This window comes from Pteropus vampyrus, unplaced genomic scaffold, assembly GCF_000151845.1.
Source record: "Pteropus vampyrus isolate Shadow unplaced genomic scaffold, Pvam_2.0 Scaffold63, whole genome shotgun sequence".
Taxonomy (NCBI): Eukaryota; Metazoa; Chordata; class Mammalia; order Chiroptera; family Pteropodidae; genus Pteropus; species Pteropus vampyrus.
Genome location: NW_011888844.1, coordinates 5,575,417 through 5,603,150, shown reverse-complemented (window position 1 = coordinate 5,603,150; position 27,734 = coordinate 5,575,417). Strand labels below are relative to the sequence as shown.

Here is a 27,734-nt window from a genome sequence, read left to right as displayed (position 1 = left end):
CTGGCACTTTGCACTTAATCTTTACCCCAGAGTATGTATGTCCATAATGCCTGATAGATAAGACCATTATAACCAGTCTTTCAGCCACTTAAGAAACTCATCACATAGGGAGGGATTCAGGCTCTAGTATGTAATTTTTATTTTCTACTAGATGAAGATGTCAAGTCCAGCCCTAACAGTCCCAGTGCATGTATTAAATGTTATAGGTTTAAATGTAAAGAATGCTTCTTGTAACCTGTAATCTGAGAAACTCATTCTAGTAAATAATAGTTCAACAAGGTAATTTTTTTAAAGTTCTTAGAACTTTATTTTGGCCCCTCAAATAATAGAAGCAATAATATCAAAAAGGATGATTTGGAAAAGTAACAAGAGTTATAACCCCAAATTATGTATTTTTCTTATATAAATAAGCATTTTTAAATTGAGACTTTCTTTTGAAAAAATATTTATCAATAATTATTTTTTACTAAATAGGAGTTAACCTTGTAAAATCAAATTCAAGTTTTGGAATGGATAATATTATGTCTTTCTCACTTTATTACCCTGCTTCAAGCTAGTAAACAAATCATTAGTATTTGCACATACACTTTTCTCTTGAGGGAATAGAAACCTTGTGATGATAAGCAGGTTTGATCTTGAAGTTGGAAAACTTGTATGCTTTTGAAATATTTTGACATTTCAGGGAAAATAAGTACTTTGAGACAAGTCATGCATCATAATTACCTCATTCCAGGCTCACTGACCCTGCTGGGTTCAGATCTTCAATTACTCAAGCATCAGGGAAGAACTAAGATGCTTGTTCCTCTCAATGCCAAGAAATGTGCTAACAATGTGGGCTTCAAACCAACCCATTCTAAGATATTCTCAAAATGTCAGGGTCATAAATTCTCAAAAATAGTCTGAGAAATATGGAGCATTTTTAAGGAATTTAAAGCATATAATAAATGAAAAAGTTTCAAAGGTATTTTTTTTTCTTATCTGTTTGACTCATCAGGATAACCCATGCTTTTATTAGATGAGGTCTGCTATTATTTGGGAATTTAAGAATGTTCTCATTTCCTGAATGTGTTTTTTCTTGGAGAGGGGGTGGGTCGAGAGGTTTTATTTCAGTATACAAAACAGTGGCAGCTGCTTAATTTTCCTATGATACTGTGGGTCATAGTTTGCCTACTGTTTCTCGTTTAATCAAATGGAGAAACTGAAGTAAACTGCTAATCATTCTCTAATAATGGGAATAGTAATTTGATAGTACAGAAAATAGAAGAAAAATGTTTCCTTCTCTTGTTCCAATAACTTAGAAGTGTAATCTAAGGAAAAGACTGTTGGCTCAGGGTACATTGTACCTTGATTCAAGTCAAGACATTGGCTAAAACTATTGATCTGGCATATACTCAACTGCTCTGCTATTTCACTCCACTACTTGAAGGTGAGTATAGGTAGATAATCTTTATTAAGGAAAACCTCATAGCAATTAACTCATTAATTACTATGAATTTCTCAAACAAGAAAAAGAAATAAAGATAAATTTTCTGCAATAGCTATTTTGTATTAGATGAGAAAATGTATAGCACCACCAGAGAATGGGACAAAACATATCTTACAAAGGTGCTGAATCAACAATATGATTCAAACATAAATTATCATCTTAATTTGCTAGAAAGCCAACCTCTTGGTCAATTTTAAAATGATAAGCAAGAAGCAATCTCTGCTCTTATCTATTCCTCACAGCTTATCAAAAGCTCTAATTTTCCCACCAACTCTTATCCTCTCTCTTTCTCAAGAAGGACTGCACTAGATCTTCCAAGGATGCTAAATAAAGATTGAAGGGGAAATAGATGGTTCTATGGGCCTTCATTGGAAGGACAAGACAAGATCATCATTTCTTGTTAGCAACTAAGGCATTTTATTTTGCCTGTACTTAATGAGCACAACAGATATTCAGTCTAGCTTTGTGATTATTAATGTCTGCCTTCATTAGTCTAGCTTATTCAATTGGTCACTATCTTCTGGTGCATTAGGATAAACTGATATAATAGAGTCCAAAAATACAGTGCCTTAAAGATAATAAACATTCGTTTTACTCTTATGTGATGTTCATGAAGTAAGCAGTCCAAATTGGCTAACCGGATCTGCTCCATATGGTCATTAAGGAATTTATGTTTCTTCCATGTTGTTGCACCATTATTATCTAAATCATTGTCCTAGTCTGTATGGCCAATGCTAGGTCATGGACACATCCATGTTACAGCTCTTATAATCTTTATTGAAACCATATTTATTTATATTTAGTGAATCAGGTATCTGTATTAACCAAGTGTGAGAAATTTCCTTTGCAAAATATAACTCCACACATTCCTATCTGGCTAATTTTTTCTCTTTACATATAAATAAGATGTCTAAGACTCAGTTTAAAAGAAAATCTTCAACTTTATTTTGGTTAGTTGGGTTATTTATGATAATTCTTGAGTAAGTAAACTATTCTTCCTTCCCTGTGGTATAATGTATGCGTCTGAGAATTAGTAAAATGAAATAACAGATGAGATCCATGTACCTTGCTTGGGATAGAACACACACTGTATTACAATTCAAAATAATTTCACTCTGTCTTTAAATAATTGCATGCTTTGAGTGGGAGTTTTATGTAGCTTTTAGAGAAATAATGATAGTTAGCAGACTTTGGATTTATAGGCTCTATCACATTTTTGATTATTGAAAAGTACAACTAAGTTATAGAGCATTTTGCATTTGTCTTTACCTTCAGTAGCATATTCAGAGATCTATTCTTCACTAAGATTCCTTCTTTTTCTTTTTTTATATTTTTTTTATTGTTAGAGCTACCTATGTAAATCAAAATACTAGAAATTTTCAAACTTTAACATTTTTAAAAAGTTAATTTTTAAATTATAGGTCAAATGAGCTAAACACTAAATGTTCTCATTTTTATTATGGCAGAAACCAGATGAGTGATATTAAAATATAAACTGAGACATATTAAAAATTTAAAAGTTCATCTGAGCAAAAATTTCTTCAAATTTGGCAGCATCCAATCTAGCAGACAAAAAGAAGCTCAGAGAAGATGTCCAAAATGACATACTTTTACAGACAGAAGGGAGCAGAACATGGAAATTATATCAGGCAAAAATGCAGGTTGTTTATTGCAAAAATACTTTTCTTTAGGGGGTTGTTGGGGTATGTTAGGCAAATTACTTAACTAGTACTAATGAGCTGATTTCTAATTGACTAGTTTAAGATTTTATTTCTGGTGTCCTAAGATAGATGATTGGTTAAAGAAGCTGTGGTACATATACACAATGGAATATTACTCAGCCGTAAGAAAAGATAAAATGTTGCCATTTGAAACAACATGGATGGACCTTGAAATAAACATATTAAGCAAAATAAGCCAGATAGAAAAAGTTGAAAATCACATGATATTACTTATATGTGGGATATAAACCTAAAAGCAACAAATGAACAGGACAAACAAACACAGACTCATGGACATGGACAAAAAACTAGTGGTTACAAGAAGGGAGCGGGGAGGAGGAGGGGGAGATAGGGGAAACATTTTTAAATAATTTCTTCAATTAAAAAAATAAATAAATTTAAATTAAAAAAAAATTATTTGTGAAAGAGCCTGTAATTAAGTCTTGGTTTTGTGATGTGGAGCTTAGCATAAGAAACCCCATTTAGTATTTGTTGTCTTTTTTCTTTTTTTTTTCTTTTTTCTCTTTTTTTAAATAGTTTATTTATTTATTAATTTATATTTTATGGTGACATTGGTTAAGGAAATCCAATAAGTTTCAGCTGTATACTTAACAGTAAGGCATATATATATGTTTAAAATGTGTGATCACCTCCCATAGTTAGATTTCTTTTTGTCACCACATATTTGACCCTCTTTACCCCATTTACCTCTCCTTTCCCCCCTCCCTCCAACCCTATGGTAAGCATTAATCTATTATGCATGTCCACGAGTCTCTGTTTGTCCTGTTCATTTGTTGCTTTTAGGGTTATATCTCACACGTAAGGGATATCATTTTGTTTTCCACTTTTTCGGTATGGCTTATTTCACTTAGAATGATTATCTCGAGGTCCATCCAAGTTGTTGCAAATGGCAGTATTTCATCTCTTCTTATGGCCGAGTAGTATTCCATTGTGTATATATACCACAGCTTCTTTAGCCAATCATCAATCGTAGGACACTTTGGTTGCTTCCATGTCCTGGCCACTGTGAATAATGCTGCTATGAACATCAGTGTGCAGATATCTTTTTCGATATGGGTTTTCAAGTTTTTAGGGTAAATACCCAGTAGAGGGATTGCTGAATCATATGGTAGATCAATTCTTAGTTGTTCAACGAACCTTCATACTGTTTTCCATAGTGGCTATACAAATTTGCAGTCCCACCAGCAGTGTATGAGGGTTCTTATTTCTCCACATTCTCTCCAACATTTGTTATTGCTTGTCCTGTTGATTATAGCTATTCTAACCGGTATGAGATGGTATCTCATTGTGGTTTTGATTTGCATTCTACTAATAGCTAGCAATGTTGAGCATGTTTTCATATATTTGTAAGCCATTTGTATGTCCTCTAGGGAGAAGTGTCTATTCAGGTCCTCTGCCCATTTTTTGACCAAATCGTTTGATTTTTTTTGTTGTTATTGAGTTTAATGAGTTTTTTTTGTATATTTTCGATATTAGGCCCTTATTGGAGAAATTGCTTACAAGCATATTTTCCCATTCAGTTGGTTGTCTCTTTACTTTGTTGACGGTTTCTTTTCCTGAGCAGAAGCTTTTTAGTTTGATGTAGTCCCATTCATTTATTTTTGCTTTTACTTCCTTTGCCTTTGTGGTCAAATTCATAAAATTCTCTTTAAATCCAAGGTCCTTGAGTTTAGTTCCTATGTTTTCTTCTATACACTTTACTGTTTCAGGTCTTATATTCAGGTCCTTAATCCATTTTGAGTTAATTTTGGTGTGTGGTGATAGACAACAGCCTTGTTTCATTCTTTTGCAGTTTTCCCAGCATCACTTATTGAAGAGGCTTCCCTTTCTCCACTGTATGTTTTTGGCATTTTTGTTAAAAATTATTTGTCCATATAAATATGGATTTACTTCTGGACTCTTGATTATGTTCCACTGGTCCATGTGTCTGTTTTACTGCCAAAACCATGACATTTTGATTACTGTCACTTTGTAGTATAATTTGAAGTCAGGCAGAATGATGCCTACAGCCTCATTCTTTTTTCTCAGGATGGCTTAGACAATTTTGGGTCTTTTGTGCTTCTGTACAGATTTGACGATTTTTTGTTCTATTTCTTTAAAAACTGCCGATTGTATTATAATGTGGATTACATTAAATATGTATAATGCTTTAGATTATATGGTCATTTAAACTATGTTGATTTTCCAACCCAAGAACATGGATTATCTTTCCGTTTCTTTGTTTCGTCTTTGATTTCTTTTAATAGGGTCTTGTTTTCAACAGTGACTTATTTAGACGTTTTTTTATGAGTAACGAGCACAACACAAATACAATCCATTATTGAAAAAAAATAATTAGTATTGAGAGCTTTCTAGAGCAGTCTTCCACAATGAGCACTAAGATTAAATAAAATGGAAACAATGCTCATGTTTTAATCTTCAACTCAAAGAAAATTTTCCTCCATTTGCGACCCAATTGGAGCTGAATGTGACTAATAATGGAAGGCACCTTTGTATCACTGCCTGCAGAGTACAAATGAACATTTTCATGCTGTTTATTCAATAAGTGAATGACAATCATAAGAGACCACCAGTGAAATGCATACAATTGGATGCAAGTCCATCATCTTCAAAGTACAAGAATCTGAAATTTCACTGCTTCCCTGAATGTCTTTACATTTAGCATCTTACTAGTAATCCGAAGTAGTCCATAGCCATAGTTTAAATAACACATTAATATTTTTATATGTCTAGTTATATTCAAAAGTGATTCCATCCAAAGCAAAATTGGAAAACCACCAACGAGGTAGAAAAACAATGGCATTGATGATAGAGGCTTTGTTCATCACTCTTGTGACCAAATGAAAATTGCGACAGAAACACAAAGCAAACAACAAAGAAAGTAGCCTGGGATCTAGATTATAGAAACACTACAATTAGGGAGAGAAATGATTAATTAACCTGCAATGGTAGAAGTTAAGACGGGGCAAAGAGACAAGACTGTTCTGTACTGAGTGGCTGAGTGGGATAGAGGTTACAGCAGCTGCAGCTACCTCTTAAAGGGGCCATGTCTGCAACTGGAGTTTCCCAGTGACCGACCTGCTTGCTCTGAGCAGCAGTGCAGGTCAGCTGCTCGGGGTCACCAGAGACTTACAGGGGGACAATGAGTTGTCTACGTGAGGACTGGAGGCAAGGCTCTCTCCTGGACAGAGGTGCCAGGAGTATCCATTGTTCTTCTGTTGAACCCTCCCTATGCCCACTGTGAGGACTCAGTGCTGCCATAGCAGAGACATCATCAAACTGGGTAACAAAGGTTGCTCTGCACAGAGGATTCCCTGAAACTCTGCCTCCCCCAACTCATGGCCCCACCCAAGCCACATCCAAGTGTGTCCTTGGTAAGTCAGGTGTTCCTTGCTGAGCAGTGCCAAGACTCGCACTGGTGGCAGGTGGCCTCAGTTTCTGGTGTGGTTTCTTGAGGCAACTATAATCACAGCATCTGTGGATTGTTTGATGAATCTTAACAGGTGGCCCTGGAGGAGCACAGCCTGGGACTAAACTTGCCCTGCATCTGAAGCCCTCTCAGGACTGTACCACTGGACACCTACCACACAAGCCATGCTTATAAGACCGGGAAACTTAGGAGCTTTGCTTAGTATATAGAAACAGACACAGAAAGGCAGCCAAAATGAAAAGACAAAGAAGCAGAAACCATATGAGAGAACAGAACAGAGATCCAGAAATAATGGAGTCAAGCAATCTAATAGATGCAGAGTTCAAAACACTAGTTATAAAGATGCTCAATAAACTTAGGGGAAGAGTAGATGAACTCAGCAAAAAAATTAACAAAGAGATAAAAAACACAAAAATGGAAAAATAAATTATAAAAAGGAACCAGTCAGAAATGCAGAACACATTATCTAAGATAAAGAGTGTATTAGGTGGAAAAAACATAATGGATATAGAAGAGGATCAAACCACTGATATAGAGGACGAGGAAGCCAAGGACATTCAATCAGAATGGCATGAATAAAGAAGCCATAACTATAATAATAATTCAATGAGCCTATGGGACACTATTAAATGTAAAAAAAAATCCATGTTATAGGGTGCCTGAAGGGAAACAGGACATTGAAGAGCTATTTGAAAAAATAATGATGGAAACCTTCCCTAACCTGGTGAAGGAAAGAGGCATAAAACCCCAGGAAGCTCAGAGAGTCCAAGAAAGAGAAACCTAAAGAGGCCCACAACAAGACACACGTAATTAAAATGCCAAAGTGTCAATACAAGAAAGAATTTCAAAAGCAGCAAGAGAAAAGCAGTGAGTACCTACAAGGGGACACCCATAAGACTGGCAGCTGATTTCTCAAAAGAAACTATGCAGGACAGAAGCGCTTGGAACAAAATATTTAATGGGGTGCAACCCCAGGATCTATAACCAAGAATACTTTACCCAGCAAAGCTAACATTTAGATTCAAAGGACAGATAAAGAGCTTCCCAGAAAAATAATTAGCTAAAGAAATTCATCAACATCAATCAGTATTACAGAAAATATTGGAGGGACTTCTTCAAGAAGAAAAACCTGTGTCAAAAAATAATAAAAATGGTAACTGCATTCCTATCAACAAGTACCTCAAATGGAAAAGAATTAAGGGCTCCAACCAAAAGATAGAGTGGCTAAATGGATAAAATAACAAGCCCTCTACATATGTTGTCCACAAGGGATTCATTTCAGATTAAAAGACACACACGGACTGAAAGGAAGAGATTGGAAAAAGATATTGCAATATTCTAGAGGGCATTGCACTGAATGAAATGGGTTGGATAGAGGAAGACAAGTATTGTATGATTTCATGTACATGTGGAATATAAAGAATAGAATAACAACAACAAAGGCTGTAATAAACTCATAGATACAGGGAGTATTTGGAGGGATACTAGATGGGAGGGGTATTGGGTGGGTCAGTAAAAAAAAGGCAAAGAGATTAAGAGATACAAATGGATAGCTGCAGAATAGACATGTAGATGTAGAGTGTAGCATGGGGAAGATGGTTATTAATGTAATAAATATGTAAGGGGAAAGAGAGGTATTAGGTTTAGTGGGGTGATCGCTTTTGGATTTATCTGGATATCTGACCAATAGACCTTACAACTGAAACTGGTATATTATTGTATGCCAACTGTAATTGAAAAACAAACTGTCTATGGATGGATGGCTAAATAAATTGTGTACATATACATAATGAGATATTATTCGGTTATAAAAAAGAAGGAAATCCTGTCAGTTATGAGAACATGGATGGACCTGGCGGACATTATGCTAAATAAAATATGTTGGACACAGAAAAATAAAAACTGCATGATCTCACGTATATGTGGAATCTTAAAAAAGTCAAATACATAGAAGCAGAGATTAGAACAGTAGTTACCAGGGAAGAGGAGGAAGGGGAAAGATGTTGGTTAAAGTGTGCAAAGTTGAAGTTATGTAGGATAAATAAGTCTAGAGATCTAATGTATAGAATGGTGGCTATAAATAATACTGTACTGAATTATCAAAATTTACTAATAGAGTATGTTTCAAGTGATCTCATTGTAATAAAAAATGGTAACTATGTGAGGAGGTGATATGTTCATTTGACTGTAGCAGTCATTTCATTATATGTGTGTGTGTGTGTGTGTAAAATCACCATGTAAATATGTACAATTTTTATAAAAAAGTAAAATTTAAAAACAAGTTATTTGGTGTTTTCAATAGAAAATAAACTGGTTTCTAGCACAGCCTTCTGGCTTGTTTGGTTTTATGGGGCTTCAGTGATTTTTCTCTTTTGAGCTGTATTACAACTCTTAAGTTATGGCATACCAACAATAAATACAAATATTTCTTTTCTTAGAAATACAAATTTTATTCTGTTTAATTAGTTGTTTATTTTCCTGTGGTTATTTATGTGTGTCCCTGTGTATGGATTCTCTACTGATTTCGTTATTAAGTACTGATTAAAATAAAACCTTAAACATACTATTATTTTATATTTCTAAGAGGATCACGATCATGATATTTATTTAATTTAACATTTTATAGTTTGGGAGGTCCCAAAAGATATATGAGATATATAACTAATTCACTTGACTGAGCCAGGTATATTGCATTGCTGCCAGATTGCACTTCATGGGAGATTTTGCCCCTGCTTTTTAAGATTTATTAGGCTGAACCTCAACAGTGTTAATCTAAGGCTAATATTCCATACTACTAAGACAAAACACTTCTGATAACTATTTTATGCCTTGTGAGATTTTCCACTTTGGCTAATAGGAACAGGCACTATTTCTTTCTTTGTTGGAGCACTGGGTACTTTTCCCTTTCTAAACCTATCTGACGCTTCTCTGCTAGCCTCAGATAGTTTACTCATATAAACATTCTGATTAATACTCTGATCTATAATCATCGAGATGCTCTGCATGTTTATAGAATTCTCACCCTGTAAGTTCTCTCTCCTTTTTTACTATCTTAAAAATCTTAGTTGCTTTCTCTTGCTGCTTTTAAGATTCTCTCTTTGTCTTTTACCTTTGGCATTGTAATTATGATGTGCCTTGATGTGAGATTCTTTAGGTCCCTCTTTGGGACTCTCTGTGCTTGCTGGGCTTTTATGTCTATTTCCTTCACCAAGTTAAAGAAGTTTTCGGTCATTATTTCTCAAAATAGGTTTTCAATTCCTTGCTCTCTTTCTTCTTCTGGTATCCCTATGATGTAAATGTTGTTATGCTTGATATTGTCCCAGAGGCCCTTATACTATCTTCATTTTTTGTTCTCTTTCCTGTTATTGTTCTAATTGAGTGATTTCTGCTGCTTTATCTTTTTAATTGGATTCAATCCTTTGCTTCATCTAATCTACTGCTGATTGCTCCTAAGGTATTCTTTATTTCAGTTATTGTATTCTTCATTTATGACTGATGCTTCTTTATGTTTTCTATCTTCATTTTTAAGTTTTATATCTCTTTGTTAAAATTCTCACTGAGTTCATTTACTCTTCCCCTAAGTTCATTGAGCATCCTTATCACCAGCGTTTTGAACTCTGCATCTGATAAATTGCTTGTCTTCATTTTGTTTAGTTCTTTTTTGGAGCTCTGTTCTGTTCTTTCATTTGGGACATGTTACTTGTCTCCCCATTTTGGCTGCCTCTCTATGTCTGTTTTTATGTATTAGGTAGGGTTGATATGTTTCTCAATCTTAGTAGTATGGTTTTATGTAGTAGGTGTCTTGTGGGGCCCAGTAGTGCAGTCTTCCCTGGTTGCCTGAACCAGGTACTCCAGGTGTGTCTCTTGTATGGGTTGTGTGCACTCTCCTGTTGTAGAGCCTTTGTTGTTGATGGTACATCGATGGGAGGAATTGATCCTCAGGCTGACAGGTTGTGAGGACTGGCCAATGACTGCAGTAGAAGCGCTGTTGTTTAGGAGCTGGAGCAAAATTAGTTTTAACAGAGGTCTGGTGCCTGTCTTCTTTGCCCTTTGGGTATGTCATCCTTCAATGTGGCCCCAGGTGGTGCTCCAGTTCAGACCAAAGCCAGCCAATGGTCATGCAAGCCAGTGCCTCCTGAAAAAGACCCCACTGCAGGACATGTTTAGCTACAGACTGTACCTTCCCTGGGGCCAACTGGCATGAGTCTCTAAGCAAGTCGAAGATGTTCACCACCCATGCTGGGTTTGGATGTGCTTCGAGAAGCCAAGCCATGTACCAAGGACAGCTGCCACTAGTGCCAGGCTTGAGGCTGCTCAGCAAGAAGTATGGGGCACACTGAGGTCAGATGCTGCTTATTTAGATTTTGTGAACTTTTGAGAGATTTTAGGAAATTTTGCAACATGAGCCAAGACAGGTCATTTGTATGGAAAAACAAAACAAAACAAAACAAAACAAAACAAAACAAAACTAGATGTGGCTTGGGTGGGCCCATAAGTTGGGAGGGATGGGGCCTCAGGGAATCTCCAGGACCAGAAGACCAGAATTCGCCAGGCTGGTGGAGACTCAGATGTGGCAACCACCTGCATATGTACTCTGGGTGGTAAGAGGGCTCAATAAACAATGGCCTCTGCCAACACTGCTGTCTGAGAAAAAGCTGCCCCTCCAGCCCTTACCCTGAAATGAAACAACTCAGTTCCTGCATACTTATCCCCGGTGCCTTTTGAACTGCTGTTCCAGTGCTGAAGCTCAGAGTGAGTGAGTCTTTCAGGCAGTAAGTCCATGTACAGTCCCCTTAAGAGAAATGTCTGAAACTTTAGCAGCCTGCCATTTCACCCAGCTATAATCTTTTCTGGTTTTCACAGCCAGAGGCTGTAATGACTTCTCTTTCTGGCACTACAGCCCTGGGATGGGGATCCTGGTGCAGGGTCGGGACGCCTTGCTACTCTGGTGGAATCGGTGAGGGGGCTTTGCAGCCAAGATATCCCTTTTGATTCTCAACCACCACATGCAGATGTGAAACCAGCTGGTTCCATGTCTTGCCCCTCCTACCAGTCTTGAGGTGGCTTCTTCTGCATGTCCCCAGTTATAAGAGTTATGTTCAGTTCGACTTCAGGCAATTTTCAATGATGATTGTTCTATAGTTTAGTTGTAATTTTGATGTGTTCCTGAGAGGAGACAAGCACAGTGTTTATGTTACTTCATCATCTGGATCGGAATAGTATTTTTATTTTAACCATTCTGATAATGTTTAAGGATATTTCATGTAGTTATAGTTTTAATTCTTCTAATGGTTTATGATGTTCAACATCTTTTCATGTGCTTTTTTGCCATTTTTATATTAATGAAATGTCTGTTGCCTATTTTCTAATTTGATTGCTTGCTTTCTCTTACTGTTGAATTTTCAGAGTTCTTTATGTATCTTAGATACTAGTCCTTTCTCACATACGTAGTTTTCCTCCTAATCTGTAGTTTGTCTTTTTATCTTCTTCCCATGGCATTTCGCAGAGCAAACATTTTTTTTTTTAATATTTCTAATCTTGATGGTGACCAATTTATAAACTTTTTCTTTTATGGATTGTACTGTGTCAAGTCAAAAAACTCTTTGACTAGCTCTAGGTCCTGAAGATTTTATCTTATGTTTTCTTCTAAAAATTTTATAGGATTCTCTTTCCTGTGGGGATAAAGAGACTTCTTGGGCAAGATTGTTTATTGTGAGAGAATCCCCCTTTCTGTTAAAGATACAAAGATCCTTTGTTGGTGGGAATGTAAAACAGTACAGCCACTTTGGAAAACAGTTTGGCAGTTTTTATAATTACATGCAACTGAATGAACTGATAAGGAAAATCTAATTATGGTTATTTATTTGGAATATACTTTTTACTGTTCTATATCAGGAGTGACAAACTTCCTTTGTAAAGGGTCAGAAATTAAATGGATATTTTATGTTTAGGTTATATACAATCTCTGTCACATATTTTCCTTTTATTTAATCAATCATTTAAATATGTAAATTAAATTTTTAGCTTAGAGGCCATACAAAAACAAGACACAGGCTGGATTTAGCCCATTAGACACAGTTTCCTAGTCTCTGTTCCATACTCCAGATATATAAAAAGTCCTTCTCTTTCATGTTAAACTATCTAGAATTCATAACAATTTAGTAGAATCTGCTTTTGCAAGCTGAAATTAAACATATTTCAATGATATCTAATTTTCACTGGCTCCCCAAAATTCGGGTACTTTACTAAGTCTTTGAACTTTTCATGGAAATATACTCATTTATATAGATTCAGTAAGATACAATATTCCTTTTTACAAGGAAATATTTGGAGAAATAAAATATGCACCCAGGGCCTTGCCTAGAAGGTCATATTTGAAAATGATGCGCATTTTATCAGGTATGACCACCCACTTTTAAGGAACTAAGGTTAACTTTAATTATGGAGTCAAAGTCTACAAAGCTCTCTAGAAAAACTGACCTGGTACCTGGCTTATTTGTTCTCTAATTAATTAGTAATTTAAATAATATCTTCAATACTTGCTCACTTTTTATTTGTATGAGAGTCATGATTACATCCTTTTAAAATCTTATTCTCTAATAGATCTTAATCCTTTACATGCTTCTAACCATAATTCTATGGTTAATTAACCCTCTTAAATAGAAATAATCAGCCCGGATCACTTTCCTGAACTTCAGACACACATCGGCAGAGATTTGCATCTTTTTCATTTCCAACTGTACCATTTGTACTCTGAACAGTGTCTGGCATACAACAAGCTTCAAAATTGCATTATCGAATGAAGATATGAATAGTCAACTGTACACTAGACAGTACGTCATAGCAGAGATTAGCTAGCCATTCAGGAAACTAATTTCACATTCCTCATGAGTACATATATGTCTACACTGTCCAGCTTCCCATGAATTTAAGTGGGACAATGAGCTCAGATTCAGGCCAAAAAGATATGGATACGATTGATGGACACCAGTTTCTATAAACCCCAATCCTCTTCTCCACCCCACTCCCTCAGCTACCCCATTCCTCTCCCCAATCAAGATAAGTTAAGGCCCTCTCTTCTCTCTGATCCTGTAAAATTCTGTACATGACTTTATTATTATACTACTATACATTAAATGTTCTCACTCCTACTTGAATCTGAATTTCATTAAGTAAAAATATGAGTTTTATCTTATTTCTGCAGCTCTTAAAATAGTTCCTAACACATAATTAGAAGCTCAACAGATGTATGCTACAGTGATTCTGGAGTAAACTTATCCCAAAATATACATATTCCTAGAGTGTACTGATCTGCTCTATCAGCATCTATAGATGGTAGATACTAGGATTGTATAATTTTTTAAATTCCCCAGATAATTTTGGTGATCCATTACTTTTGAAAACTACTGACTTAAAACCAATGAGATTATTAATTAGATCAGTGATTTCTTTAATATTCTAGTTGTATACTCTATTAAGAGTCAGAGAAGAGAAGAGATAAAGAATCTAGAAAAATACACATGTGCACATATATCATTTTTTGTTGTTGTCGTTTTTTTTGTTTGTTTTTGTTTTTGTTTTTGTATATGATTTCAAGAGGTTCACAAAACTCCTGAAACTTCTCCATGGATTCTAGGTTAAGTATCTCTCAGTATCTCCATGGATTCTAGGTTAGTAGCTCAGAATGAAATCCAATATGTATAGCAATATGAAGGAATGTGTCATGCACTAAGAATCTTAGAATATACACAAAATACACTTTCTTGTGTATGTACAGTGATTAAGAACATCTCTTTTGTATTGATGTTGTGATATTTTTCTAGGAAAATAACATAATGTGTTCTGCCCCTTTACAAAACTTCTCAAAGTGCCTCAAGTGGCAATTCAAATCTCTTTGCAATAATCAAAGTTCTAAGTCAGTGATTACAACACATAAATTTCCAGGTGCAATCTTTTTTTTTAATTTAAATTTGGTGACAACTGACATTTTTTATTATATTGATTCTTCATACCCATTAATATATTTTATATGTATTTTAAATGTTTTTCTATGAATTATATTATTTTCTCCACATAAATCATGTGTAGTTTTTCTTAGCTTTATTCTTACTTACCTTATTTTTTCTATTGTAAATGATATAAATATTTAATAGTTTTACTGACATATAATTCACCCATTTAGTGTACAGTTAGCTGGTTTTTAGTATATTGAGACCTGAGCTTCTATTACTAAAGTATAATTTAAAACATTTTTGTTATTCCAAAAGGAAACTTTGAACCCCTTAGCCATCACTTCCCGACAACCGTATATCCTCCGACCTGACACTAAAAAAACTCTTAATTCATTTTTGGTTATTAGAGCTTTACTATTTTGTTTGTTGGTATCATGTTTACCTGATTCTTCATGATCCTTGATTGGTATCTGCATATCTGAGTAAATGAGCTCCTTGTCTAGGCTTTACAGGTTTACTTTGGTAGGGAAAGACCTTCATAGGTCACCTCAATTTGAGATATTGGATGGGTCAGGTGGTAGCATCTGTGCACAAGGGTGTGGTTCTATGGAGGTCTGTAGTTGTGTGAGGTTACTAACCATACTCTTAAATCAGGGGTTGTGCTCCTGTCGGGGGTTCATGGTTGGGCAGGCCTGCTGGCTGGGCCCTGTACTCAAGAGGGGCTGCTTAGTAGGCTTCCTGTTAGAACAGAACTGCTTTATGTACTCCATGGCCAATTGGAGACAGTAGTTGAGCTCTGTAATCACCTTTGGTGAGGTAAGGTTTCAGGCTATGTTCCCACCCAGGTGGTACCACAGATTGGACTCTGCAATTGTTTAGGTCTATGGTCTGGGCTCTGCAGTCTATCTTCATAGAATGGTGTATCAGACTGTGCAACTTGACCTGATGATACTGCTGGTTGCAATCACTTTGAGGTGGAATGGCTGCAGGCAGGGCTTCATTGTTGTACAAGTACTCAGGCTGGGCACCACAATCAGGCGGGACTGCAGGCTATGACATAATGTTGTTTGGGGCCACAAGCTGGACTTTATGATTAGTAGGCTGGTAGCTGTCCTCTGCCTTTAGTCAAGGTCACTCAGAGTGGTGCTGTGCAGTCCTCAGAGTTTAGCCTTTCTTCTTACATTTTTAATGCAGTTTTTCTCAGTCTTTGTGATCCATTGCAGGAGGGGAGTACTTCAGCCTCTACCCCAGGCTCTAGAGTTTCCAAAATGATGTCTTTTCTATGGGGACAGGGAAGTTGAGAACAACCTACATCACTGTATTGAAAATGGAACTCTAGAGGTGCTATCTTTTTTGACAGTAGATATACACTTATTAGAGTTGCACTTAAGCAATTTGTCGACAGAAACTTTCCCAAGTTATGACAATTATTTCCCCAAACCCTCAAGTAGATAGCTAAGCTAAAAGAATGATGCATACTCTTAAAGATATCCAGAAATAGACTATTGAATAAGACCGGCTAATAAGACTTACTGAATTTCTCATTGCTCCAGGTGTTATTTCAGTATAAATTACAGGAGTAAATTCTGCTTATTTATGAATGAAAATACAACTCAAGATTTAGACTACATAAAATTTCAGAGCTAAATTAAACACCTTGCCTGTCTCCATAAATAACTTACAAGCTAATAATGAAATTTTCTGTTTGCAGTCATGGATGTCCCTTCAATTTTTTTTTTTAAGAAAGCTTTTGATAGGAACTGTGAATATTGGAGGCATAAGGTAAGGACCTATAATAAAGGCCATGGGAACTGTGTCATAGAAGAGACAGGATATGTGAATATCATGTTTGCCAATTGCAAATGCATCTTTTTCCAGGTGATTTGATAAGAGCAAAATCATTTAAAACTTTTGTTGCTATTTGACTGACTTTGCATATTTATAAAATATACTAGGGAATTGTTAGTATAAGCTATTCTGTTATAATACATTGATTATCAATATCTCACATTCATTGTGCAAAGAATTTCACATACATTACATCATTTAATTCTCAAAAAAAAAAAAACCTACAAGGAAAGTTTTATATTATTTGATAAACTTAGGAGAGTGAGGCCAAAAATACTTTTCTTTGCCCAAAGAAAAACAGTTAATAAATCGTTGAGTTAGAATTTGAACCCAGGATTTTTTGATTTCCCCTAAGCCCATCCTTTTTCTACCTTCTTCCCTGTAGTGAAAATAGTTAATATTTTTTCAGGTTACAGCCACTAATGCATATAAATTTATGCATATAAATTCACTTACATAACAAAAATGCTGTGAATCTGCCTTTGTTGTTTACAAGATTTTGTTAGCTTTAGAAAAAAGGTAGATATTATATATGATAAGGGCTAATATTTATAAATGTAAACACATTGATCTTTTAGAATTATGTTTGTGACATTATACAGTGATTTTTTTCAGTGTCAGATTAACCCAGTATGGTTCTTATTAAATGTATAACCTTGATCAAATTATTTTATATATCTCGGCCTTGGTTTTCTCAATTTAAAATAACGATAATTGCCACCCTAAACATTCCCAATCTCATCTGATCTCAGGAGCTAAGCAGGATCGGGCCTGCTTAGTACTTGGAAGGGAGACCATCTAGGAAGACCGGGTAACTGGAACATAGCAAACACACAAAAATATCAGTTATGATTTATTATTTTATAGAAACTGCTCACTCTTTGCCTTAAAATTTTCTTTTTGTTTTGTTTGTTTTTAATTAAGTTTTACTTATAATTACACACAGCCAAAATCACAACACTGCTTTCCTTTCCTCAAAACCTAAAGCATTAACATGTAAATGAGGATGGTAGATACTGAGGAGAAAAATTATATTAGTGTATAAAAGTGTATAAGATTGTATAGATAAGTTTGTACAAGATTACTCATGGATTTGTATGCTAAAGTTATGAGTTTAAAATTTGCTACATGTAATGAGGACCAATGGAGGTTATTGACCAAAGGAGTGATACAATGATGAATATGTGGTTTAAAGTATGCTGTGTGAATCAGCACTGGTAAAACCAAAAGATAAAAGCTAACTCAGCTACATTATATTCCTATCATTTTCAGCATATATTTAAGAGGAGACAAAAAAATATCAAAAGGAAAGGTGAAAGCAATTCAAATATCATATGTTCAAAAATGTTCCCACAATGTTTCTTCAACTTTTACTAATATTCTTATGGATTTTAGCCACTACAAGGTTGACTAAAGGAACAGGTAGGAATGTTTAATTTTATATATCCAAAGTGGAGTTATATATGCTAAATTAACGTGAGCTTCATTAAAGATGTAGAAATATGATTAAAATAATAGATACTTCAGTACAGTTTTCTCAGATATGCAAACTAGTGATTGAAAATCTATAACAAATGTCAGAAGACTATGTTAAATATCCCATTTGCTTTCTTGTCAAATTTATAAATAAATATTGAACTAAAAAATCAAAGGTCTGGTTTTGTTTCATAACCTTAAAATTTTGCTTTATATTATCTTTCCTAAAAAAGATTCTCTCCCCAAATAAAAAGATAAATAATTAAACTTATAAAACTCTACATAAAATCAAAGTTTTACCCTGGAATTTTAAACATATAACTATTGGGGCAACAATATTTTTACCATTTTATTTTAGGAAGACTTTCAGAGAATATTCTTGGCTTTGAAATAATATGGAAACTGAAAATGATCATAAAGTAGAACCCATCATTTATTGAGAAAAATACTCAGAGATGTAAAGCTAATTCAGAACCTAAAATCCTCCTGGGATTAGTCAATGACTTACTTCTAAATGAGATTTTTCTTTAAGTGCACTGCTTAAAGAGTTTTGTCAAATCACTAGTGAAAAAAAAGTATTTGACCAAACATGTTCTTAATGAATAGCAAAAGACCACTTCAGGATACTTGATTAATCATGGCTTAATGGACCTGGAATATAAAAAAGGAAAACAATATATTTCTGGGTTAACTGACATGTAAAAACAAACAAAGATATTAATATTAAAATAGCCGTGATCCTCCAATTAAATATAGACTAAAGTATACAAATACCTAGAAATAGTGAAATAGTAAATTATTTATATAATGGTTTAATACAAATAGGTCCAGAATATGTTTCAGAGGTGAAATTAAATGATCTAAGACAAAAGAAATACTATTTAAATAAGTTTATAGGTATATATTACTAGTAAAATGCTGTTATAATTCCATTAAATGACCAACTCTTTGTGCCACATGGTCACTTCCTTTCAGTTTTTGTATTATGTGTACATATTGAACTTTAATTTTAATTTTAATTTCAAGCCTCATTTCAATTCATGTTAGAACTTTTTTAGTACAACTTCTTTTTTTATTAAAATCATTAGGATAACATTAGTTAATAAAATCATATAGGTTCCAACTGTACAATGCGATAATAAATCATGCGTGTATTGCATTGTGTATTGACCATTCAAAGTTAAATTTCCTTCCGTCACCAAATATTTGACCCTTTTAATCCTATTGCCCTCCTCCACCCCTTCCCTCTGGAAGCCACTAATCCACTGCTGAAGTCCATGATTCTGTGCTTGTTTATCATGTTTATTTGTTGCTTTCAGTTTTATATTTCACATGAGTGAAATCATAAGGCTTTCAACTTTTTCTAACTTACTTCGTTTAGCACGATAATCTCAATATCCATCCATTTTGTTGCAAATAGCAATATTTCATCTTTTCTTACAGCTGAGTGATATTCCATTGTATATACATACCACCTCTTTATCCAATCATCTATCGAAGGACACTTTGGTTGTTTCCATGGCCATCATAAATAATGCTGCTATGAATAATGAGGTGCACATAAATTTGCGGATAAATGTTGTCAAGTTTTAAAGTAAATACCCATAAAAATAATTGCTGGTTCATATAATAATTCTATTCTTAATTTTTTGAGTAACATTCATACTGTTTTCCATATGGCTATACCAATTTGCATTCCCACCAACAGTGTATGAAGGTTCCTTTTATTCCGCATCCTCTCCAACACTTGTTATTACTTGTCCTATTTATAACAGCTATTCTAACAGGTGTGAGATGGTATCGCATTGTGGTTTTGATGTGCATTTCCCTAATAGCTAGCGATATTGAGCATCTTTTCATAAGTTTATTGGCCTTTTTTATGTCTTTTGGGGAAAAGTGTGTGTTCAGTTCATCTGCCCATTTTTAAATTAGATTGATTTGTTGTTAAGGTTTATGAGTTTTTTGTATATTTTGGATATTAGCCCCTTATTAAAAGCATTGTTTGCAAATATATTCTCTAATTCATATGGTCATCTCTTTGACTTCTGATGGTTTCTTTTGATGTGCAGAAGTTTTTTTTTTAGTTTGATATGGTTCCATTTATTTATTTTTGCTTTTACTTCCCTTGCTTTGAGGTCAAATTTATGAAATCCTCTCTAAATCTAAGGTCCACGAGTTTTCAGCTCTTGTATTTATGTCTTTGATTCATTTTGAGTTGACTTTGGTGTATGATGACAGATAGCAGTCCAGTTTGATTCTTTTGCATTTGGCTCTTCAATTTTTTCAGCACCATTTATTAAAAAGAATTTTCTTTTTTCATTGATGTTGTTGACTCCTATGTTAAACATTATTTGTCCATATATATGGAAATTATTTCTTGACTCTCAATTCCATACCATTTTCTGGGTGTCTTTATCTGCCAATACCAGTTTGCTTTGATTATTTTCACTTTATAGTATAATTTAAAGTCAGACAGAGTGAAACATCCAGCCTTCCCCCGCCCCCTTGGTTTCTTTGGCTATTCAGGGTCTTTTGTGCTTCCATATAAATCTGATGATTGTTGTTGTTGGTGTTGTTGTTGTTCTATTTCTTAAAAAAATGCTGTTGGGATTTAGATGAGGATTGCATTAAATCTGTATAATGCTTTGGGTAATAGGTCATTTTAACTATGCTGATTCTCCCAATCCATAAATACAAAATATCTTTCCATTTCTTTGTGTCTACTTCAATTTTTAAAATAACGCCTTATAGTTTTCAGTGTATAGGTCCTTCACTTTCTTCATTAGGTTTATTCCCAGGTATCCGATTAATCTTGTTGCAATTGCAAAAAAAAAAGAAAAAGTTTTTTTCTCATTTCTTTTTCTGAAAATTCATTGTTAGTGTATAGAAAAGCTATAAATTTTTGAACATTGATTTTGTATCCTGGAACTTTACTGTATTTGTTTATTATTTCTAATAGGTTGTTTTTTGTTTGTTTGTTTGTTTTTAGTGGATTCTTTAGAGTTTTCTATATAGATAATCATGTTATCTGCAAAAAGTGACCATTTGAATTCTTCATTCCCTTTTGGATGCACTTCATTTCTTTCTCTTGCCTGATTGTTCTATGACTTCCAACACTACATTGAATAATAGTGGTAATAAGGGACAGGCATGTTTTGTTCCTGATCTTAGAGAAAAGATTTTTAGTTTTTCACCATTAGGTGTGATGTTAGTTGAGTGTCCTTTGTTATGTTGAGGTACTTTTCTTCTTTACCCATTTTATTAAGTATTTTAATCAATAATAGATGCTATACCTTTTCAAATGTTTATTCTGCATCTATTGATACGATCATATGATTTTTATTCTTTATTTTGTTTATGTGGTGTATCACATCAATCAATTTGCGTATTTTAAACCATCCTTGTGCCCCCGAAATAAAGTTCACTTAATCATACTGTATAATCTTTTTAAAGTGTTATATTTGATTGGTTAGTATTTTGTTTAAGGTTTTTACATCCATATTCATCAGAGTAATTGCTCTATAGTTTTATTTCTCTGCGTTATTCTTACCAGGTTTTGGTAGCGGGGTAATGTTGGCCTCATATAATGAGTTAGGATTGCTTTTTCATTTTTTTGTGGCTTTATTGAAATATAATAGACAATTAGCTGCTCACATATACATTACACAATTCAATGAGTTAGTTTTTCAATTATAGTTGGCATACAATAATACACCAGTTTCACTTGTATGGTATAGTGATCAGAGATCTACATAACCCACAAAGCGATCACCCCACTAAGTCTAGTATCCCTCTTCCCCCTTACATATGTATTATATTATTAACCATCTTCCCCATGCTACACTCTCCATCTCCATGTCTATTCTGCAACTATCCATTTGTACTTCTTAATCTCTTTGCCTTTTTTTGTCCCCCAACTCCCTTCCCATCTAGTATCCCTCTAAATATTCTCTGTATCTATGAGTTTATTTCCACTTTTGTTGTCGTCATTTATTTTGTTCTTTAGCTTCCACATATACGTGAAATCATGAGATATTTCATTCTGTCTCTGACCCATTTCATTTAGCTTAAGATGGGAAACTTCCTCTTCTTCAATTTTTGGAAAAGTTTGAGAAGAAGAGGAATTAAATCTTCTTTGAATATTTAGTAGAATTCACTAGTAAAGGCATCTAATCCTGGACTTTTACTTTTTGGGAGATTTTTTATGATTGTTACAATTTCCATACTGTTGATCAGTCTGTTTAGATTTTCTAGTTCTTTGTCATTCAGTCTAGGGAGGTTGTATATTTCTAGGAACTTGTCCATTTCTTTGAGGTTTTTAAATTTGGTGGTATATAATATTTTATAGTATTCTTGTTTGATCCTTTGTATTTTGATGGTTTCTGTCATAATTTCTTTTTCATTTTTTTTGTATGTGAGGCAACCCTTGATGTCACAGATTGCAAGGAATTTGTCAGCTTACAATCCCTTCATTTTTTTTTTTTTTTTTTACTCTTTTACACCTATAGCATCTGGTCTTCCTAGGTGGTCTCCCATCCAAGTACTAACCAGGCCCAACCCTACTTAGCTTCCGAGATCAGACAGGATTGGGATTGTTCAGGGTAGCATGGCCTTAGACTCATTTTTCATTTTGTTTATTTGTGTCATTTCTCATTTTTCCTTGGTGAGTCTAGCCAGGGGTTGGTCAATTTTATTGATAGTCTCTAAAAAACAGCTCTTTGTTGCATTATATTTTCTCTATTGTCTTTTTGTTCTCAATTTTATTTAATTCTTCTCTAATTTTTATTATTTTCTTCCTTCTGCTGACTTTGGGCTTCATTTATTTTATTTTTCTAGTTTATTAAGATGTAATGTCATATTGTTTTTTGGGATCTTTCTTGTTATTTGAGATGGACCTGTAATTATATAAATTTTATTCTTATTACCACTTTTGCTGTGTCCCAAAAGTCTTGATATGTTCCAATTTTATTCTCATTTGTCTCTATGTATCGCTCGATCTCTCCTTTTGTTTCCTCAGTCATTTTTTAGTAGCATGTTGTTTCATCACCTTGTATTTTTTTTTCCACTTCCTTTTACAGTTGATCTCCAGTTTCGAAGCATTATGTTTGGAGAATATGCTTGATATCATTTCAATCTTCTTAAATTTGTTGAGGCTAGCTTTGTGTCCCAACATATTGTCTCTCCATGATAATGTTTTATATACATTAGAGAAAAAATGTATAATCTGATATTTTAAAATGAAAGGCTCTGTAAATGTTGATTATTTTAAATTGATCTAATGTGTCATTTATGGATTATATTTCTTTATTGATATTCCTTTTGGATGATCTATCTCTAACTGTCAATGATAATAGGCCCCCTACTATGATTATATTTTTGTCAGTTTCTCCCTTTAGTTCCATTAGTAGATATTTTATATATTTCTGTCTCCCTGATTGGAAGCATAGATCTTAATAAGTGTTAGGTCTTCTTGATGTATGGTTACCTTTATCATTATGAAGTGTCCATCATCATCTCTCTTTATCTTTTTTATCTTGAAGTCTATTTCAATAGATATGAATACATCTATACCCGCTACTTTCTGGATAATTAAATCACTGCATACACAGTCAACTAGTTTGTTGAAAAGAGACAAGAACATTCAGTGAGGAAAGAATAGCCTCTTCAACAAATGATGCTGGAGAAACTGAATAACCACATGCAGAAAAATAAAACTAGACCACTATGTTACACTTAACTCAAAATGTATCATACGTGAACATAAGACCTGGAATCATAACACTTCTAGAAGAAAATATAAGAAGTTCCTCAATATTTGCCTTACCAGTGGACTACTATTCAACCTTAAAACAAACAAACAAACAACCAAAAAAATAAACAAAAAAAAAACCCCAGGAAATCTTGTATTTGCAACAACATGGATGGCCCTTGAAGGATGGTACCCTACGTGAAATAAGACAGAAAGACAACTACTGTATGATATCTCTTATATGTGGAATCTAAAACAAAAACAAAAAACAGAATTCATGGTAGTTACCAAGGGCTGGGTGGTAGGAAAAAGGAAGTTATGGTTTAAGGGTACATGCTTGCATGTAGCAGATAAATAAGTCTCTGGAAATCTAATACACAGTGCAATGATTATAGACAAAAATGTATTATAAACATTAAACTTACTAAAAGACTAGATCTTAATTGTTCCTCTCACTAGAAATGATAATTAAGTGACCCAATAGAAGTGTTACCTAATGTTACAGTGTAATCATATTGTGATATAAATGTATCAAATCAATATGCTGTACACCTTAAATTTACACAATGTTATATGTCAATTATATCTAAACAAAATAATAATAGCTAACACTTATGTAGCACTATGTGCTGAATACTATTCCAAGTGGTTTGCTTATGTTAATCAATTTAATCCTCCAAACAGTAAAATAAAGACTATTATCATTGTTTTACAGGTCAACGGATTTGCTCATGGTCTCATAGCTAGTCACTGGTAAAAACAGGTTTGGAATCCAAGCAGTATGGCTTCAAAGTCTCAGTTTATCAAATACTACAACAGATGAGAAAAACAAATCACAAAGATGTCAGATTATCTCTCAACACTCACACAACTAGTTAATGACAGAATCCAGATTATTACTCTTACCCAGTTGAGTATTTTTATCTACCTTGCCTACCATTCCTAATATCCCCACTCTGTGTTATCAGTAGTGTCACTCCAACAAGAAGACCAGGTCATCGGGTTATTACAACAGTGACTAAAATATGAGTTATTTAGAATAGTAAGATGCTTGGGTTTACTGGCTCATAAAAGAAAAGACTGATAAGGTTAGTACCTTTCTACATTCCTTTGAAGCAAATATGCTTAGCTTCTCACTCGAAACACTGAATAGATATACTGGAGATCCATTTGTTGTTTCTTCTTGAAGGTCTTAAAAAGCATATTTCTAACCCCAATCAGAGAGGAGAGGAGACAGCTTTTTGATTCCATCTGACCCTTAAATTATGGTCATTCATTTTGTTTAGACAATAATCCTCTTCTTTAGTCCTAAATTCATTTCACATATCTGTGTACTAATAAAAAAAAAAGTTTATACCACTTAGAAATGAAAAATGACTTGTATTCTAGGTTGCTTAGCATCAGAGGTATATTGAAGAAATGTACAGAATGATTTGTGAATCAGTAGATGTTACAAGAATCAACAGCTTTTGAAAGGTGTTAATATAAAAGTGTTATTATGAGCAGAGAAAGCAACCTTGAGATGGATGGCACAGGTACACAGAAAACAATAGATATCTGCAGTCTTAAAATTCTTATTTTCATTTTGTTATTTAATGCATTTTTTTACCCCAAAATATATGCAGCATGATTAGAGAAAATAGAAATTTCAGTCTTTCTATGATCGTTTTAGATTTTGAAATTTCACACTATTTGCCAAATATTCTGAAACAAAGTTTTTATATTCCATCACTAACAATTGTAGTCAAATTTAAATTGAACCTTGGGAAAGGTAATGAACATTTTCTTCTGGACTAACAAGAGTAAGTAGAGAGACACTGTACATAATTGATTTTCTTATACAGATATTTTAGCATTTCTACTAGGTGAAACTAAAATACCCAGACAAATAAATGTAGACTTTTTTTTTTTTTTGGCCAGTAATTTATTGCTGAAGCCTGGGATATCTAGGAATCAGCTTCCACATGAAATTTAAAAAAAAAAAAAAAGAAGTCACTTATATGTGGAATCTAAAGTACAAAATAAATGAAAAACAAAACAAAAAATTATTTTAGTCCATCTGTAGCCATTTTGCAATCTATTCATAAATAATGTAATTAAATCTAATTGTCATAAATATTCATGAGTTTCTTGTTTTCACCAAAAGAAAAAAAAAAAAAGAACTCTACAATCAGTCCTTAAAAATAAGTTCTAATGAAGCCTATAAAGTTTCAACACGATTAAATACTTTTCAAATTAGCCCATTATTTGGAAATTCTAATTTTAACCACTGTTAACAAGAAAATATATATATATATATTTTGTATTTTGAGTTCCTGGCTTACTCAATAATTAATTGTGAATCATTTCTTATATGAATTTAAGTTGTCCTGGCATTGGTACATATAGTATTTGGGCATGTGTTTAAGAGGATTAAATTAAACCTACCATATAATAATGAATTAATTATTGTAGGATATAGTATGCAATGTCCCCCATTATACTTGTACTTTTGTTGTAGCCGCCAGCCCCCGATAGACACATGGACCTCCAGAAATCAGTGAGTTATAGGAAACACACCATTTATTCAGCCAGCTGGGTTTGCCAGGGGCACGCAGACCCAAAATTAAGCAACCCTGAAATGTAGAGGTACAGGGTTTTTAAGCCCTAAACCCCTATTCTTCATCTTGTTTGAACACACAAGTCTATTTTTCTTCTTTTTACTAACTGTCAACCCACAGGTCGGTTGTGCAAGCAGGAGTACAGAAGCAGAAAGCTTATTGTTAGAGCGTTATGTTCCCAAGGGCGATAGCCAAGCAGTAATTTTTCAGCCAGCACATTCCCCACTCACTGGCTTTAGCGGAAAATCAAATCCTTGATTCTTCATGCGGAATTTGCTCATAGCCTCTATTTTGTGTTACTAAAAGTTTAATAGAATTAATTATTTTTCTTACATATCTAAACAAGAAATTGAGGAACCATGGGCCAAAAGTTAACAAGAAGAGGAGGAGGATTAAAGGTCCAGCTACAGCAGAGGGTTGTTAGCCATGGCGACCAATTGAACATCCTATGAAACCAGTTATCTGATTCTAGTCTTTGTATTCCCTGACATCTAAATTTCTCTGTATTAATAGTAAGCTTTCTCTAATTATTCCAGAGTTACTGGCATAGAAGCAACAGGTTTCACTTAGAGCCATACATAATCCATCTTGTTCTAAGAATAATAAATCTAAACCTTTTCTATTTTGGAGGACTGCTGCTGCTAGTGAATTGACTTGAAGTTCTAGACTGCTGATGGTGTCTTTTAAGGTCCTGATATTCTTATCTATCTGTATTTCAATTTCATGTAATTTATTTTCAACCTTGATGAGAGCAGTAGTACCTACAGCTGCAGAGCCTGCTGTTCCGAGTCCTACAAGAAGGGGTATTAGGAATGGTACGGCCCATTTCTGTAGCTTGTCCTGGTGGAAGAAGTGGAGTCTGCCTTCCGGCCTATTATAAAGGGACACTTAGGGGAGTACAAAGACTAGAATACAAATATTAGTTTCACCTGAGTTGAAAAGATCGGATGCAGCACAGTGAGTGAGCCTGCTATCACATGCTAACCAAGTATTATTTGGAGCCTTATAGTATTTACCCCCTGAGATAGGGACTTCGATAGTATGATTACAGTTATTGAAGTAGGGTGACTGTGCCAACAGCTTAGAATAGTTCTTTGAAATTAGGCAGGTTCCTTCTTCTTGTATGTCTCTTAAGGTGAGTCAGGGAGTTTCCTATTCACAGCTTCGTGCACTGCTTAGCTCAGTTAAGTTTAGGGGAGTTCTTACCCCAAAATAGTAAAGGGGTTTGGGGTTTAGGCACAACCAGCAATCTTGTCCTATGTCTGGGATGGTCTTATTTAAGACTTTGTGTATTGTCGTTAGCATAGTTATTAATGCTCCTTCTGGTTCTGGTTGTGGCTGGTCGAATGCCTGGGATTTAATAGCTGTTAGGCTACTACTTGGAGGGGCTAGAGCTGGAGTTGGAGTTGCTCTGGAAACAGAAGTTTTCTTAGGTGTAAGACTTTGGAGTA

At 34.2% G+C, this 27,734-nt stretch overlaps 2 pseudogenes; both read right to left on the bottom strand.

The window, feature by feature from the left end:
- LOC111740410 overlaps positions 1–27,734 on the bottom strand; it is a 148,560-nt pseudogene that overhangs the window by 104,164 nt on the left and 16,662 nt on the right.
- On the bottom strand, positions 22,434–22,552 carry LOC111740470 (annotated as a pseudogene).